The following is a 19,876-nucleotide window of genomic DNA, read 5'->3' as shown; positions in this document are numbered from 1 at the left end:
AAAAAAAAAAAAAAAAAAAAAAAAAAAAAAAAAAAAAAAGGCGTTGCAGGGTATTTGTTGGGGTGATTGGCAAATTTCCACAACTCAATACAGCTTCCAGCCTTAAATGGATGAAAAAGAAATGGGAAAACCATGTTAAAGGGAGAAAAAAAAAATTAAAAAATCTAATGGCATCTTCTCTGTTTATTTCTGTAACAGGCAAAAGTGAGTGCTGCAGCACTAATTGGCAGAAAAGAATTGAAGGCTATCACGGATAAACTAATTACTGGATGTCAATATTGTTATTAAACATCTAGTAAGAGGAGTTTTAATAAGTACATGCTTTCTAAAGTTGAAGATTCAAGATCTTTATCAAAATTTTATGGAGGATTTAATTCATAATCGTGAAAACAGCATTTTTTGGGGGAGAAAAGATACTTGATTCTCGCTCAGGGTTAGGAAGGACTGTAAGTCGGGAGCTTGTTCTTCAGCAAGTAAAAAATAATTAAAAAATGAAAACCCTTTTTTTCTGACTAATCTCAATCTCAGAGTCCCAGCCAGAGCCAGCTATAGGGAAAGTGACAACGGTTAAACAAATCTCTCTGCGGGGAGGTTCCCAACACTTGACTTTCCCAACACCGAGCTCCTACAGGACGTGATTAATCTCACTCTTCAGTGCAACGATTGTGCTCCCAGGCATTCCTCTTGCACCTTGCCTCCTTTTCTCTTCGGCCATACCCACGATAAACAGAGTTAATCCAGAGTTTTCCCTTACACAATTATCGCTCACCAGTGGTATGGTTCAGTTCCCTCCCCCACCCTTCTTTTATCTGTTTCTCTCTCTGAAAACTCAGGAAGCAAAAGGGATAAAGTTTAACGACTGTTCACAGTTCAGTGTCCTGCAAAATTAGAGAAACATCTGGAAGTTATTTTTGCTTCAGAATGATTTTTAACTGACTAAATGATCTCATCTGTGGTGCTGTGTAAGCTTAGCGACGACGGAGAGCCAGCAGTAGTTACCCCTCCTACCTGAAATACACCACAAATCAGATTCCAAAGGTTTTTCGAGCTCCTTAAATCCTCTGAATTTTTTTTTTTCTTCCATTTAGGAACATCATTCATTAAACAGCTATAAAACTAAATTAAGAGAAAGCAATAACATCTGATTAGAGCCAAGAAAAAAAAAAATCAATAGCTCAGCATGAACAACTAAGTAATAGAAAAATATTCCAGACACTTCCAAAAGAGGAGTTTTAGCATAAAAGTCTTAGCTCATGGGAAAAAGAGATGTTATCTGAGCTGGAATTCAGTATGAACAACTGGGATTAATAAATCAGCATTCTTTAATTCCTTCTCTAGCCCTAACTGCCAAGCATTTTTCATTTCTAGTGCTAAACTGCTGTGCAGTACAGTGGTTCAACATCACCCGCTTTGCTTCTCCACACCCCACTCTGGCTGCGTGTCACCAGGGGGGAAAGGATTCCCTTTTTTTCCTGGTGTTTTGCAGGTACCCTGCCCCGCAGAGCTGGCCACAGAGGCTCCTCCTCCACCACCACTACCACCACCACGCACCTGTGGGGGATCCAGCATCAGAGCTGGGGCTCTTGCAGATTGAAGGTTAGGACTGTCAAATAAAAATACAATTAAATTTTGACATTCCTTGGGAATTTCAGCCAGAATACCACCCAGGATGAAGGATGGTAAGGAAACAGAGCTATAAAAAATTATTTTCTTGAGAAGGCTGTTTATACTTTATTTAAAAGTGTAATAGCCAAAAATTTGGGAGTGCAACGTGAAGCGTTTGGGGATAAGAGTATGACACAGCTATTTTTGATATGATAATACTGAGAAATAATTCTACTTTGGAAGTAAAAAGAGATTTGTGGGAGGAGCTGCTTCTTTTTTATTTTATTTTCTTTTTAAATACCCCTGAACCACGAAGTTGGGAAAGCTGTGCATACAGATTCAGGTCTATTACTTTCATAATCTATCTTCATCTGCTCTACTGGATATATTTTTCCTCAAGTTGTTAGCAAGATCATCTTCCCTCCCTGTCAGATTCCCTTACACTTTGCTCAAGTTACCATGGAATCAAAATAACGCTTACTGTCTTGTCTGCACGTGCTGGGATTCTATTTGATGGCCGTTACAGGAGACATTTTCAGGTGCAATAAGGTGGGAACTTCTGCCTGGGTGTATAAGGACAATAGATTTACTCTGCTGCAGTGTTTATTTATTCTTACCAGATGGCACTAGAAAGGATGAAGTTGTGTTCCTGCTCTGGAAAGGAACTTTCTTCCTAAGCAAATGTGATGGTTGTGTGAAAAGCCCCGATTCAGGCCATGTGCAGAACACGTTGCCACGCCACCTGAAAACCGTTAGAGTTTGAGAGCACGTCGTCGTATGAGACTCGAGGGAGCAGATGCAGCACGCGGCGGCGGGGATTGCCCTGTGAAAACATATATCGATTTCATGATAAGGGGAGACCAGCAAAGGGTACCTGGAGGAAACCTGAAGCTTCAGAAGGAGGAGGAACAAATGAAAAGCAGAGGTTGTGTTCCACTGGAAGTCCCAAAGAAGAGCGCCGTGTCTCAGTGAGCTTGGCTTGCCAGTGACAATGAAACCATCTGAACAACAAAATGGTACGTCTTAGTAGGTTCAGTCTACTGCACGCTTTGGCTGATAGGTGAGGAAGCTTATTTGCATTTCAAAGCTGACCTATATTTGGGTGACAAAGAGTAAATAATGCAGCGCACGTACGTATCCGTTGCTCAGAGGTAACAGAAGATCAGATCAAGGTACATCATTCTGCAATGGCTTCAGCTACGTTGGGTGGTCTTGCCCTGGTTTGGTGGAAGATGTCCCAGTGTCCAGCGAGGTGTGAGGTCACCTGGAGCACCCAGAGAGGTGTAAGGTGGCAGCGGAGATGGCTGCTGGGTACCAACGCCTCCACCTAACGAGTGTGGCTGCAGGTAGGTTCCCAATGCCCCAAAGCCCAATTTAAGGCTCTTCTCTCAACAATGGCATAGATGGATGATTATTTATCCAGAACAATTTATCACTTGCATTCTGATGAAAATTAATGAATTTGATGATAAACTCTGCTATGAAATTAATTATGTTAAATCCCAGATATTAAATGTAGACCTTGAGAATCCATGATTAAAAAGCTGTGAGATATCTTTATTTTTGTGGTCTAACAAAGATACGTAGTTATATAAATTTCTCCTAGCCTCGGTTAGTTTTCCTCCTACTCAAAATGTAAAATTGATTTGGGAAATAAACAACCAAAAAAAAATGATGCTTATCATAGTTTGGTTATATGGCCACGATAAAAATTAATTGGTCACCAAAAATTAGTATTCAAAAAAAAAAAAAAAAAAAAAGACTGCTAAAACATCTTCCAAAAATGTACATTTGGAAATCTTATCCTAGCAAGATAATTCAAAGCACCATGTTCACTAAGGTGTTATTAAGGTACTCGGTGGAGATGGATACAAGGTCAGGTATCACAGGAGCCTGAGCAAACACTGAGAGGATATTTAACAAAAGGAGTTTAGGTATGAACTCAGCACACTTTTTTTTTTCCCCCTCCCTTAACCTGTTTGTACGGCTTCAGAAAGGCCTTTGGGTCATTATGATATTTCAGATCCAGGATCTGACACACATGGCACAGACTCCTCCTCCCTTCTGTTCTCCAACCTTCAGAAGCAATTTGGTCTCTGCAGCTCCCCCACTCAGTGTGTATATATAACATTGAGAAGACAAAGCCAAACCAACCATCACGATAAAAGAAGATAAATGAATGCAAATAAAAGAATTCCTCTGGAATATTAACATACCTACTTGGACTTTTTTTTTTTCCAAACTAAAGAAATATTTACATCTTATATAAAGTGCCCACATTTTAGGATTTAAGAACTAAAACCAGACATCATTTGAGGCAGAAATAAAGGCAAGTATCCAGAGAAAAGTCGATGCCAATCATGCAGTCCTGAGGGGAAATTATTACAATAGATATCAAAGATAGCTCCCTCCAATTAGACTTAAGACAGTATGTTAAAACTGTATTCTGTAAACATAGTGGGAACATCCTATGTTCTTAAATAACAAATAGAGTTTTGAAGCCAAGGAAATTTAAGATCTCCAGAAAAAGCCATGGTGGTTCCAGAGGAGTTCATGCCTCACCGAAGGACCCAAGGACAGTCCATGTGGGACTACGGTGTGAATAGCTCAGTTCAGAAAAGCAGAGCTCTCTGCTATGAGTAGCGCAGAGAAGTGACTTACTGAAAGTCATCTCCATGAGAAATGACGGACAGCTGTATATTAGCCTGAAGTAGATTTTATAATCTAGTATTACCTGCCATGGAATGTGAACCAAAACAACGACACAGAAAATAAGCACGGGACAATCCCAGCTGGGTGTCTTGAAAGGACAAGGAAAAAAATTCTGGATCCTGAAAACAAATTTTTTTTCAAATTCTGTGAAATATTCGGGTACACTAATAAGAGCTTCTAAAGACAGAAAAGTCATCCATTGCACTGAATCTCTGAGACCCAGATCTGCTGGGACAGACTGGTGTGGACTCAGCAGCTACTATGGGAGTTTGTTTCTCTAACCAGAAATGCTGGTATTTTTCTTTAAAGTCAGGGGAAGTTAGAAATAACACACTTCAGGAAAAATAACCCTGTAGCTCATGTACCCCCTCTGTATTTTCTCTTTCTTAAACTGAGAGATTCATTATTCTTCCTTATGCCTATGGCTCTCACTCATCCGTACTGCGCCCACCTCTTCCATCCTACCCCACTGTCACTGTGAGCACGCAAACAGGGAGACATCAGGGTTTCATTTCGCTGTAGGAGGGACCTTATTCATAAAGGAAGAAGTACATGAGGGTGTTAAAGCAGTGCAGCAGAAACTAAGACACCTGCATCTGTCAGCTAGGAAGGCTGGAGGAGCTGGAAGCTTTTACCCAAATGGGAATAGTTGAAAGAGTTGATGCATCTGAATAGATTTGCCTATAGGAGTTAGCCATGAATAAATTCGGCTGAATTCAAACACGTGCCAATCTTTGTGAGCCTAACGAGGCAGCTGTGGTTAATAGTCACCCCTCACCACTAGCCCAAGACCCTCTGGCTGAATTTCAGACCTTTGCAATGCATTCAGTGCTGGACTTTAAATGCTTTTATTTAAAGTAATAGTATCAGAATCCAGCCCGCTGTTGCCCTTCAGTAGCAGCTTTCTGCTTCTCAACAACTTGGGATATATTTATTAACCTTTCATGATTACTAATTTTGCATGCTCATGGCAACGTGGTATTATAATTACTCTTTTAGGGTATTAAGGAAAGATCATCCAGAGCCTTGTCTCATTCCTAAATTTGTCTATTTAAATATTGATACAACAGAACATTATTTAATAAGTATTACTTAATACAAAGTAAACAAGTTAATCCTTTCACCTTGAACCTGACTTTCATACACGTATACAAACATGAGTATCTACTTTGCCATTTAAATCTTGTCACCCCAATGCTGATCCATGAACCACACAGCAAAGGATTGCTGAGTTGTAATGAACCAGCATGAGGGACAGCAGATAATTGGTCCATGGGCACTGTAAAAAACACATGTGCACACACAGACAAAAAAAAAAAAAAGAAAAATTATAGATTAGAACAAAGCCACCAGGACTGGGACCCCTCAGAGCTCACTGCCTCTGCCTTGTGCCATCCCGAGATCCTCCCTGCTGCTCCTCCTGCCGCATGGCTGGGAAAGAATTTTTTGACCGAAAGATAATACAATTCAGAAATCTGTAAATGTGGAGCATACGGAGTTTTTTATCATATGTTTCTTATCCTACGTTTTCCCCACCACTTTCCTCTGCATACAGGAGACATTATAGGATGAGAAGATCCATTTTGACTGCAAAGAAACAGACACACACGCATGTGATATATATTACAGTTCTACAGATGTGATCTCTTGGCATTTATTTTACTCAGCATTTCCAAATCCATTTAAACGCATATTAAGAATTCCCTAATCCAGATTAGCACTGAAAAGCAAAAACAAACGTAACCTCGAGACGTAATTTGAAAGCTAATTTGCCAAAGTAAAGGCCCTGTTGCGCTGAGAGCAAAGTAAAAGGCTTCACTGTAAATGAGAAAGGATTAGGCCCACAGAAAAGTATTGCTATAGCAACAAAATAATTTATGAGAATATGTATAACAAAGCCAGAGCCACAAAAACGTGATGGGAAGAGGCTTGTACACACTTTAATAACATCACGCTTCCCTTTGTAATAACTAACACATTGAAAGAAACGCGTGCGCTCTCATTTTACGATTTTGTTTTTAAACTCCTTTTATCCATGCCATTTGGCAGCTTTCCGTCACTGAAAAAAAAAAAATATTGCACTTATCCTGGTCAAAAAGAAGAGGCAGCATAATTAACAGGCACGGGCCCACGCTAAAAGGCATCTCCCCTCTGATGGATAACCGGGGCTTGACGAAGTTTGCGGGGATGATTCACGAACAGCCCCGTTAAGATCCTGGGCAGAAACGTGAGCGATGGTGCGGGGTGTGCAGCCATCCATCACGGCCATCAGAAGCCCTCCCATCCTGGTAGGCAGCCGCTTTTAATGTATGTTTTGCTAATTGGAAGTTACAACGGTGGTCTGAAGTCCCAGCTGAACAACTCTTCCAGCTCTACAACCGTGCAGGAAAAGCTTTCTGCATCTTCCTTTGGAAGATAGGTTTAAAAGTTAGAAAAATTTATTATCATCACCATTTATCCTTCAAGGCTATAAAAATCTGCCAATGAAAACCCCCCAAAAGGCTTAATGCATTACCAAAGCACTAATTTTATTCTTCATTATTCCCCCAAACCTACATTTGAAACTGAAGCTCCTGCTCTACGGAGAGCTGTTGTTTAATGTATTTCTGTATGTAGATCCTTGACAGAGACCATTTTTCTTGCCTCTCAGGTGGCTCATATAGCAAGATTTATGTCCATTATGCATAAATTCCGTGCAATATTGCTCTAGCATAATCAGCAGAAAAATCCGAGAAAGTACCCACAGCAGCCACAAAACACCGCCAGAGACACTTGGACCGGGGCCACCTTCTTGAAGACGCAGGGACTCTGTTCCCATTGAAATCGGAGCCTTATTGTGGTCCCGACAGGCCAGAGGGACCATGAGGGTGCCCTCAGGTCCCCTCACCCCGCTGACCCCCGGTGTTGTCATTGTCTGACCCGAATGCAAACGTCATTGCTGAGCAAGACTGCCCAGTTTAGCCACTAAACCCAGTTTAGCCACCAAGCCTTTTATTAGATCTCTCCGAATTTTTGTAACTAAAAATAAAAAAGTTTAAAAAACTCACTCTCCATCCCTAACGCAATGCCAGAATCTTTCTTTCTGGTTTATATTTATTACCCCTTATTTACACATCCCTGAACCTGACCACGTGAGTGCCTAGCTCCCTCCTGCTCGGCGCTAGACGCACGCACAGGCTTTTCTTAACGCGCCGGCAGGGCCCTGCCGCCCGCTGCTTGTCAGGGTGGGTTTCAAGGCACATTTGTCTGCCCGTGCCCTGCCTGCAGCACGCCATCGCTGCCCCAACGAGCCTTCCCTCCGCACGGACCGCCTGCCCACCCTTCTGCGTCGTTGCCTATTTTCAACTTCTTCGAATACGTTTTTTAGTTGATATATAGAGAACAAAATTAATTCTAATACATCCCTTTCCATTGTCAGGGCGCAGCCAGGAGCCGTGGGCGACCTCCGGGTTGAGACCTCGCAGCCAGGACTGGCCCAGAGAGGGGACCTCAGCCAAAACATTCATAGGCAGAAGGATTCAAATGAAAGAAAGGAAATTTTAGGAGTTAAGCTCACCCTCAGCTCTTCTCTCTGGGAGAGGCAGAAGAGAGGCAAGTCACCAAGTAAAACATCTCCTGCATTTATGCTTTGCTTCCCTGGTGTGGGTCTGCTGAAGGTGACAGCTGGGGTGCAGCGAGGATGATTCCCCCAGCACCTGCCCCCCAAGCCCTGCCCCACCGTCCAGGTCTCCGCTCTCCTGGGAGCGATTACCTAAATGCGGTGCTTCGGGGCAAAAACCAGAGCATCTTGCAGGGCTTACGGTAAGAGGAGTCTGCTTTTCTAGCAATAACACATATTCATCAAAACCACCAGATAAGGACTGTCTTCCTGGTAATCATGGAGTATTTTTTTCCTTATTTTAACCCCACTACAAGGCTTTTGCAGCCAGTTGTCTGTCATTCCCAATCAGGCAGGCAGAGCTCACGTTGGAGCAAAGTCTTTCATTTTCACGTGTACATAATACACTCAGGCCCCCAAATCAAAAATCCTTCAGCTTCATTTGAGTGTAACTACATTCTTCAATTAGGGTTGCTATAAACAAGCAAGTAGTAATTATTACGTAGGGATTGCATCTATCTGCTGTACCCTGGTTTCATAGCATCAGTGAAGTTATCCTGCAAGATCCAAAAGCTCTTAAGCGATGCACGAGCTGCATGCAAAGTCTTTGGTATGCAAGCTGAGTGTTCAGGAGCTATTCCTGATTTACACTGCAGTTGATGAAAAAAATAATTGTACCCAAATTGTTTTGGGCTTTTTCAGAAATTTGTTAGATTATTTATCAGCAACACTGCCACTACGTCTTTACAGAGATCCTTAGTTTTGCTGACTGAACAACCATAATTTAAAAAAAAAGATGAATTACATTCAGGCAATGAAAAAAAAAAAAATCATCTCAATGTAAATAACTGCTGTGGTAAACAGGATCCTTTGCTACTCCTTGGGGAGCGGCTGTAAAGGCCCACAGAGCAATTGTCAAGAGGGATGAGATGAACTGCACCTAACTTTGGCCATCTGAAAATTGGGCACCTACTGCCCAGATGGTCACGTAGCACAGCTAATGAACTCCAGAAGATGACTCATCCCATCTCTCAGCTGACTGAGGAAGCCTTAGTCTAAATTTTACATGATTAAAGTTGGTGGAAACGAATCTCTGTGGGTCCTAATTAAAGCGAGGTCTTTGAGAGCTGTACTTGATTTCCCACACAAGACCAGCAGAGACATTCAGATTGCATGGACTGCCTTCCAATTTCTGCAATTCCCACTTGTGCCTCTAGGAAGACTGTCCTTTATATTTTGTTTGAATTTATTGATTTGTATTTATTTATTAAACTTCTTTTCTTCCCAGAGTTTCGGATCAATATCAGGTCAGTGGTGGCACAGAATGATTATCACGGCTGCCTGGCCACTAAACGGGGGAAAATTCCCGCTGCTCTTGTTACTGAGAAAACAGAAAACACAAACTATACAGAAAGTCCACAAAAATGTCAAATTAAACTGAATACTCAAAATTCATCTTGATGAATTATGTTTAAATACTGCATCATACTGGTTAGATGCTTCTGGTTTTCCATTTCAACAAAACATTGAAATAAAAGCTTGATATTCCATCCAATTTTCATCTTCAGCCTCTGCTCTGGGGGACCGTGTCCACATCCCTTTCCTCTCCCCCGTCCCTACGCTGAGACCGCATTGGCGATCGGCGGAGCGCCCAGCAGCACCCTCTGGAAGAGCGTCTCTCCCTGGCAGACAGCAGCATTCACCTCCAGAATGCCTAAGGACGCTGCAGAGGAGGGCGACAGGCACCCAGCACGGCTCTGGGGTGCAGGGCACAGCCCGCACATAGCCCCACCCTGCCCAGGGGTGCGGGAATAGTGGCACAACTGCCCAGGCTGGGGACGTGGCACAGAACTGAGACCGCTTGGACCTTCATCCATACAGCAAAAACGCATCGGCCTATAGTTCAGCCTCCTCATAGCCCAGATAGGAGGCAGGGATTTCATTTCTGCCAGAAAACTTTTATTAGCATAAAACTTTTAACCTGTATTTTCCACGGGTACACGCTCTATATTACATTGCAGCCTCTACCAGCTTAAAGACCTTTTATCTCCGACACAGGCTCTCTACCGAGACTCGCAGTGTGTTCAAAGCCTCCTCTGCCAAGGAAGGGGGGGTTCATCCTCCTTGCGAGCCCCTAGAGGGAGACATGACCCAGATTTTAGGAGGAGGCACGTACACGGGAGCCAGGCAGCAGTTCCCAAGATCCAGGCTCCCCGGCCTGACCGAGTGGGTGAGCCACGGGGAGGGATGCTCCGGGTCCCAGCTCTGCTGTGGGCCCCCCTCGCCGTGCAACCCATGAGTGGTACTCAGTGACCTCCTGGAGAAGCGATGGGCAGTGCTGGGCTGATCTATGAGTAGCCACAAAGGATGCAGGAGGAGCCCGCGGCGTAGCGCATCCCACTATGTCCTGGAGCGAGCACGCACGGGAATGGGAGGGGATGGATGGTGGGAAGAGCAGTTCCCAACCAACCTGGGGATGTGGCAGCTCCAGCTTCTGCATCCAGGGAAACCACGGCAATAGCAGCCTACATCATCTCTTTAACTAAACGTATGATGGTCCCCCGTTATCTCCTTGTTGATGATGATGACAGGAATCTCAAAATTCGAATAAAGAAAAATTATTTTGAAATGCCAGAAAAAGAACAGGACTGGTTTATCAGTGTATTTGCATGGACAATAAAATATCGCCAATTCATGAAGATAAACTATGTGGAAGATTAGTCTGAACTGCCAATTTCTTAAAATGTTTCTCATTTCTTGGTTATGGCTATTTTTGCAAATTTCCCTTTCAGAAATCACATTTCTTTCAAATCAGATCGTTGCCCTAGGGTTGTTGACCTTTATTTCGCCCATCTGGAAAACAAATGAAGCAGGAAGGATAACAATATGAGATACTAATCAGAAGTGCTGTTTGTTTTTTTGGAAGCTTGATTTCCAACTTATGTATTTCCCCCTAAAGGCACTGCCAGCAATACACTGCATAACTGCTCTGCAAGGAAAGCCAGCAGCTTGGCCAAAAGTCTTTTTGTGGCATCATATCGGTGGTGAAAAGGAGGGGGGAAAAAAAAAAAAAAAGACAAATGAATAGTAAAAATGGATGTAGGTGTAGCTGCAACAGAGTGGCTCAAAGGCCACGTGAGGTACCTTGGTATTGCTACTGGAGCCTTGTCATTCCAGATTTGACCTAAGAAGTTTAATGGGAGGTTAACTAGAGTGACAGGCAAGGACAAAACAACCTATCGTTGTTAATTTTGGTCAAAGAGATGTAACATAAGAATATTTGTAAATAGAGTTACAAAAATAATTATGCATGGGGAAGAGTTCATTAAGGTGGCTGAGCCAGAGGGGAAAAGAAGAGCAGCCAAAGCCGAACAAACAACGGAAAGCAATTCCGTTGTGGTTTTTTTTTTTTTCCCCACTAAGCAATACTGACTCCCAAGATGCAGGTGCAGATGAACGGTGCATTTTGTTAGACTTGAAGAGGAATTTGTTAATTTGGGGGATCTGAGTCCCCTAGTTCTCACTGGTGAATTTATGAGTTCAGTCATGCTGGAAATAAACCTGATTTGGGGGAATGATAGTAAGGCTTTAAATTTTTTTTATTATTAGAAATCTGTGGGTAGCAAAATCAATAGTTTTTAGGCAGCTCTGTTAAGAAGGGAATAACACATTTTAGCGTTCATTAAATGCTATTCTTTTCTCACCAGTGTCTCATTGTTCTTCTCACCACTTCATGCCACCCAGGTATCAAATTAGCCTTAAAACACTTGTGCGGTGGAAAAACATTGCCCAAAGCCCATGCAGCAGCCGTGGCTGCGCGAGCGCTACCTGACCACAGATGGAGAAGGATGGTTTATCTAAAGAGAGTAAGATCGGACCAAGGAAAAGAATTTGGGGAGACAACACGCACTCCTTCACTTGGATGCCGTTGGGCCAAACCAATTGCTGGCAGGGACAGAGCCAAGGGACTGGTGGGGGTTTAAGCCCTGATGGAGATCCGCACCGAGTTAAACCCGCGCAGCTCTGGAGCTGCAGCACCAAACTGCAGGGCCATTATGTATGCAGCTGCTGTGCCTGCACACAACCTTGAATATCAGAATCTTCTTTGATGATAAATAGTATAAATGGTGGCTAGGACACTGAACTACCAGGGGATCGTTAGCGGCCCCCTGTACACACCACTGAAGATGAGCAGAAGGGCTATTGGTGCAGAGTCTCCTCTGAAGGACAGACTGCTCGTATCCCATAATAGTAGATTCCATTTAAAAATAGCAAATGATAGTCAGAGGAATAATAAAACCTAGAAAAATCATACCAAAACCCAGCAATACATCAAAGCCATTTTAATAGCTCTTAATACAGTCACTGACATAGCTACTGTACTTGCAAGGCCGGATGATGGAACAGGCAGAGGTTCCTGGTTTTACATTCATTTCATCCTAAAAGTTTCTGTTGCCTCTTGCATGTAAATTATAGATAATGATTGTGCTGACAAGAGGTTGCACTTAGCTGACTCCACTACGAGGTAAAATTGGAAGAAAATACCTGGTTAAAAGAACCTTTTCTCATTTTTTTTTCCCCTTGGAAAAAAAAAAAAAAAAAAAAAAAAGACAAGATGCAAGAAGTTAATTGCATAGGGCTTCTTATATCTCTTGGCTGGCTACTGAGCCAGTGCCATAACTCAGTGCTTCTGGATACTAAGAGGGGAAATGTTATTTGATGTAGTAGGGGCAATCCCAGGCTTATCAAATCATCTTGCTTGCCTGTAAAGCTAAGCTCCAATTTATGATGTTTTATGAAGCCGCAGATTGAGCTAAGGCTATAAAAATTGGGACTTAATATTCAGGAATAAAAATGCATAGAGTACCACCGAAGTGACATTTTTTTTTAAAAAAGGACTTGTATCCTCCTTGTATTAAATATAACCAGAGAGTGCTACAATAATGGCTTGCTGTCCACTGGAGAAAACACAAGACAAACAGCACAGGTTTGAGATTTCTAAAACACAGGTTCTTGCTGCTCTGCATGTATTACGGCAGAATGATGGGTCATATAATAGAACAATGGCTAATAAACCACAGGCATCGCATGGCCCTTGGTGAGTTTATTTTTATTTTTAAACATTTTCCCCTCTGAGAAAGCAGAGAAGTCTCTCAAAGCACATCTGCCTGCCAGACAGATTTTTTTCTTGAAGCGACCAAACGCACAGAAAAAAAAATGAAAATTTACATGCAGCTGTTTTGGTTTTGTCCTTTCATATACTCATTTTTTTTTTTTTTTTTTTTTACGTGCTTGAAAAATGAAAGTTAGAGAGATGGAAAATTTTCTAATCCATTCCTGCATTTTCCAGAACCACCGCTGCATCAGACACATGTTCCCACCGCCTTCCCTCACTGATCTTTTATTATAGTCATTAGGAGAAGACACCCATCTACTTAAATTACATCTTTAAGTCTCTAGTGGAGTAAAGCACATAAATACCTGTTTAACATTGGACATCTATTGAGCAAAACATTTAAGCATTCACCTAACTTCCAAAGGTGCTCATATGACTTAACGACCGCTTAAATTATTGCCGTGGAGAGATGAGGTTATTTACATGCTTAATGTTAAGTGCACGACTGATGTAATCGTCTAAATCAAGGTGGAAAATCCTTAGGAAAAAAAACCCAAAACAAAACTAAAATAGCTATTGTGCAAGAACTGTTTAAAACATCACTTGATCTTTACTTTGAGATTTCGGGATCTAATTAAGAAGGAGGACTGATGTGTTCAAATCTGTCCTGCTGGCTACCCAAGGGATTTGAGCGCCAACTTGCTTAAGCTCGTTTGAACAGTCCAGCCTTGATCATTAAAGGGATGTGCTAATGGCAGATGTGGGCACCGTGCGGTCTTAAGGAATCAAATGACTTAAAGCAATGCAACACCTGAAGTTCACTTTTCATATGATTTAAAGATATAAAAAACGTTCAGCCTCTTAAAATGTCTTAAGGATATGCACAGATAGCCTCTTTAGGAGCAGCCTGTGCCAGGAAGAACTTACTCCCCCAGCTGCTCATTAAAACCCGCTTGCTGGAGGTTTTGAACTGATATGTTGGCAAAGCAGTTCAAATGAGCATTTTAATTTTCTTCAGGCAAAAAAAAAAAAAAAAAAATTTAAAGAAAAGGATCAGCTGGGATAGCTGGGACTACTAATTCAAACAGTTTAAACCAACGTGGCTGAGAGGAACAAGGAGCAGGAGCACACTGTCAGGAGGATGGCATCAACCAGCCCGAGTGGGTATTGCCTCAGCTGGCACACACACCACGTTCCCATTCCTGTTTCACACGAGTCAATCATCTGTGTACTTAAATTTAAAATGTTTACTACAACACGGGCCCAGAAACATTTAGTATATTATTTTTAGTATTTTTCCCCTCATTAAATTATTGTGATATTGCTACGGATTCAGGGGACATGACACAGGGCTCAGGAGACAGGATCTTTTAGATCCAGCATCACCGCCTGCGACTCGTTACGCGACCCCAGCAAAACTGAGGAGATTTCTTGAACCTTCGTCATGAATCTGCAAACCAAATTACCAGGTAAAACTCCCAAGTACAAATCCTGTCTGGGGTTGCCTTTTCCCTGGCTCTGCCATGTGAGCTCATTTGTACCAGGTTGAAATCCTACTTGCAGATGCAGAATCTGTGCACAGCAAAAGAGGCATTTTGGGCCAGAGGGTTCTTTTCTTGCTAACAGACAGAGGGTTCCCGAGCAGGTGTCACGAATATATTTCGGGTAATACTTTTGTTTCCTACATTTTAAAATTTGTGATACAGCTGTGTAGTCAGCATTTACAATCCACGATTTCCTTCACACTCTTTCCAGGTGTTTCCCTGGATCTGACAGGGCTGGTAAAAAAAAAAAAAAAAAAAAAAAAAAAAAAAAAAAAAAAAAAAAATCCATGCCGAGGCAGAAAACCAACTCACTAAAATACCATTTAAAACAGGAGGTTTGAACTCATTGAAACGCTATTATATGCTTGAGTAACTCCTGGAACAATAGAAATCTATGCACGGTTATGTAGGCAAGTAGAAATATGCAAGGCAGATGTTGTCCTTAGTGCCACACGCTCAAGTCTCATCACTGGCTGGGACACCACCTTCTCTACGATTGTCCCTTTGAGGTGTCACACCAGGATAGGATCTACTGATGCATCTTTAAGTCAGGCACGCCTGCTTATTAGGTGTTCGGTTTGACTAAATGTGATCTTGGTATAAAAACAAAGATATTGGTGATGGGCTATAATCCCTGCAGAAAGAAAAACCAAAGCTCTAGGGCCATCCCAGCTCCACGGAGCAAGTGCAATGGTTAAGAGGAGAAAATGGGCTGTTTCTACTACCCTGCTCCAGAGTCAAAGGGCATTTTTATCTCATTTCCATTGGATAGAGCCTGCTCTATGTCTCCGGAAGCCTAATCATATAATAGGCACTTTCACTCCTTTTCACTGATTTGTTTTTTAGAATTTTTTTTACTCCCCGGTCTCTTCCTGCAGCGAGAGAAGCCTCTGCATAAGACAACTTCCAAGAACAAATCCCCACAACTGCTCTCTTATTTTGGGAAGGCCTTCAGCTCATGTAAACTAGCACAGCACTGTTAGGTATCAGTAGACAAACACTAGTTGATACCAGCTTTGGGCTGGTGTCAGTTTAGAGAAGGAATTTCTGTAACAAGTAGTAAATATGGTTCAATTTGTCACACCTGGAACAAGAGTCAGTTGTGCATCTTCAATCGATGTTGATGAATTCAGCAAGCAGCGATGCTTCACCGTAAGAATGAAATCTCGTATTAACCCATCAGATGAAATAAATATTTTTAAAAACTCCACAAAACCAAACAGCAAATGTCTTAAGAAAAGAATGCAAAAATAAGGAAAAAAAAAAAAAAAGGTTGTAGCCCTAAGTGATGGGAATGGAAGAGACATTTAAGCCCGCAGGTATGCACTAATCACGTTGAAAGTGGTGGATCCCCGAAGTAGCTCCTCTTTTTTTTTCCTCCATTGCACAAAAGCAGGAGGGTACCAGCTCCAGGCAGGGTACGGCTGCGATCCAGACACAGCGAAGCGGTGCCCAGGTGACACGACTGGAGAAGAGCACCGGGCCACGTGCTCACACCTGCAGCGCACCCCAGCAGCACCGCCGGTCCATGGTGGCCATAGCTGGGCGAGAGGAGCCCCCACAGCTGTGCTGTCAGCACCCACCTTCCTCCGGCTTCTCTCAAATTTTGTTCCCACCCTTTTCTGGAAATTACCAGTTGCTTTGTTTGCTTCTAAAACGAGTAGAATAGACCAAAACCCCATAGATCTAGAACAAAGGGGGAGAGAGAGGGGAAATGTCTGGAAGAATGAGTGGAAGAGATTTGGGGTTAAAATGTGGTCTCTTGCATCTGTCATTTTCAAGAGCCTTATAATTTACACTTTACAATTTTCTAGCAAGCACACTGGATTGTCAGACTTGGTAATTTTATCAGAAAGTTGTGATCGTTAGTATTTTTCTTAAAGTCTCAGCTCTCTTGAGACAACGGATTTATGTTATCTACATGATCTCCATTAATCTCAGTTCTCTTGCTTTTTTTTTTTTTTTTAAAAAAAAAAAAAGGCGGCCCTCAGGTTTTCAGATAAAAGCTTTAAATTATGAACCTTTAAAGACATGAAAAAAGAGAAAGCAAGTAACTGACTTTTGAAGCCAAAATCCTAATCTGGAGGAGATCAGACTAATCATTCCTAAGCACGTGATGATGGGGATTTCTTACATGTTGTCACAAGTGTAGCATTGCAAAGGCACATGGTAAAGGGAAACCTCTCAGTAATAATGACTCTAAATTCCCAAATCTGCATGGGTGTAGTGGGAGAGGTCACAACCCTTCCATATGATTCGTTATACAATGTCACACTGACACTGTCACCCATCGAGTGACTGTCGAGGCAGAGCTCTGCACCCTGGGTGCTTCCATCTTAATAGAAAGAGCCGTATGGAAACCCTGTGCATGGCAGAGCGCCTGTGTCACCAACTTGTGGTTGCAATCTAAGAAAAAAAAATTAAAATCCAACATCTGTAATCAGCAAAGAGCAATGCTGAGCACAGAATTTGCACAGGTTATTTCCTCGTGTCGCTCAGACGTAGCTCGTGTTATTCTTCTCTTAGGTAGGAGACTCTGATCAGGGAGGTGGTCCTGGCATGTTTTTGTTTTTTAGTCACTCATGTCTTTTATTTCAGCTGAGGAACGCAGTGCAACCTCTCATCAACAGAGTGTACATAAATATACGTATCGCTTAGTTAGGTAAATGCCTGTCTGCAGCCGTTCAATAAACCAGAAAAGCACTACCTTCATTCAGGTAGTCCATCATTTTAGAAACCCAAAGAGTTTATAGAAACGATTGTCAAAGACCCCATCATTTTGCAGTTAGTATAATTAATAAGGTGTGCACAAAATCCAAGAGTGTTTTAACACATGTTTTCAGTTGAATTGCATTATTGTTATGTTACAATAAAAGAGAGCCACACGTTAACAGAACACCAGGGACCCAATCTGATGCAACTGTTAAACATCAGTAGGAAAAATCAGAGGGGAAATATCAAGTTTCCTTTAAAATCATTTTGGTTTTCAAGAGCCGTGACTTTTATTTAGTAGATTACGTGAAAGAGCCTCTGTTTATAAAAATTATCGGGTAGCGTTGGCTGTCAGAAAACATAAACAGGCAATTAGTGCAATAAGTAGAACGATACCGTGAACTCCTCCTATCTGGAGCCAAGCAAGGCCCCGATTCCGTGAACAGCTAGGCATGTCTTTAAGTCCACAAGAACATCCTAGGAATGTGCTTGGACCACGCACACACTGCAGTGGGTGAAAGTGGTTTGTAAAAGCTCGGGAATATCTTGGGGAAACAGGATTGCAGGGACAGTCAATGATTCTGTTGTGATGTGGCACCACCTAAAAAGTAATTTCGGAAAGCTTCCTGGAGGCATAAAGAAGTCCTGCCCACAGTCGGGATTAACTTTAATAGATACAGCCCGTTTGGTGGCTTCGGGAAGGCTCTTTACGTGTCTCTCCCTACTCTCCACCTGAATTCCACACTGTATTTTTCCAGCGAGTGTCATGGGTGGAGACAGCTGGCTCTGCCATGAAATAATAATGAGTTTCAGCCTTTGTAGTGAATGTGGGCTTATGGTCTGTGGAAATATATGAAGGACAAAATAGCCCTCACAAGAGAAATGTGATTAACTGCACAGTGTCACCCAGTTATCTTCATTTCTTCCACTCTATAAAAATCAATGGACCTAATTTCTTGCATGAAAACCTGACCATTGGTGTGTTCTGAAACTGCTCTCATTATCTTTGCTCCAGATCTGCACATCATCTCCTGCACAAGTTCAATCCTTAAAGTTACTCTGATGGACCCAAAGGCAGAAAAAAACCAAAAAACAAAACAAACCCCAACAAAAAAAAACCCACAACACCACAACAAAAAAACCCCAAACCCAACCCTGCTAAAGTTAGCTCCCTCTGTGATGCTTTTACATATTTTGGGAACAATGGGGAAGGGTCAACACACGTGGCACTCTAGACACCTGTCCTGGTATTGCTCCCAAAGGACACTTCTCCCGAGTTTGTTCCCAGAAACAGGAGTTGTCATGGCAGGCACACACGAGGGATGATGAAACAGAAATTTGCAGATGGATTATCCTGAGACTGAGCTGTTCCTAAGGAGTTCTCACAACTGGGGAAAATCTGGGAGAAAACTTCTCCTCCGTTGATGAAGCAGCAGGCAAAATTCATCAACAGAGGAATAAATGCTGTCAAGAAGGATGTCCTTTCTTCCTCCCTCTCCAAATAAACATACAACTAACTCTTATCTTAACACAATTCCACCAAAGCCAGGGCAGTTATTCCTACTAGCAGCTTGTACGTGCCAACATAGGGCTTGTTTTTTATTGGAGTTGAAGGGAAACACTGACACTTAGACCCGACAATAGCAACAACAACAGCAGCAGCAGCCGCCTCCTTGCTTCAGTGACTTCTCACTAACTTAGAGCACCAAAGAACCATCTTCTCAAGTCTGATGAGACAGCAATACCTCCTAGAGAGGTAAATCCAGGAGCAGGACTCCGCATGACCTCCGTTAGCCGGGAAGCAGGAGGTGGGCTGAATTCTGCCACCACGCTCCTTCCCCATCCCTCTGTGTTTTGTACATACTAGAAGTTGACCTAACTGGTTCATCCCAATTCTAATTGGAGCCTTTATGTTAAACGCAAAAGTACTTACAACCTACACTTAAAAAGGATGCGAGTTGGGCAACGAGGCACAACACAAACTCTGCTCGTCTATAATATATATTCCTATGTACAGAAAGCATGGACAGTGTCAAATGAAACACGCAATTAGTCCTCCTCTAACAGTGAGCAGTTCAAACTGTAACATCATGCCAACCGTGATTAAGAGTGATACAGCACATCATCATTGTCAACACTATTCAACCAATGTAAACCTTAGTTAGAAATGTACTTGTCAGAGAAAAATGCGCCTTTGATTTCTATTACACTTTCCCCAGTAATTGCTGTCATCAGTGGCAGGTTATTATTACAGTTGAATAGAGTTTCAGTAATTACTTTTGCACAGATTCTAACAGCTTTTAGATTGAATGATATTCTGACAGTTTGAATACTCTTGACAACAATTACCTTTTTCCTGGTTAACACTGATTCAGGAAAATTAAAAATTAAATCTGTTCAGAGGAAACACTTATGTATGGCACTAGTAAGTGGGTTGATACAAAAATGTGTAAATTGCAGAATGACTTGGAATAAAAAGTTCTTTTGCTCTTCCTCTGATGCTTTTTTTAAAAAATCAGCACTTAGGGTACATGCAGTACATGCTGGTTAGATTACCAGTAAATGATGTGAAATAATTTAAAGCACTTC

This window comes from Athene cunicularia, assembly GCF_003259725.1.
Source record: "Athene cunicularia isolate RWA chromosome 4 unlocalized genomic scaffold, athCun1 chr4_part3, whole genome shotgun sequence".
Taxonomy (NCBI): domain Eukaryota; kingdom Metazoa; phylum Chordata; class Aves; order Strigiformes; family Strigidae; genus Athene; species Athene cunicularia.
Note: the sequence above shows the minus strand (reverse complement) of the source record.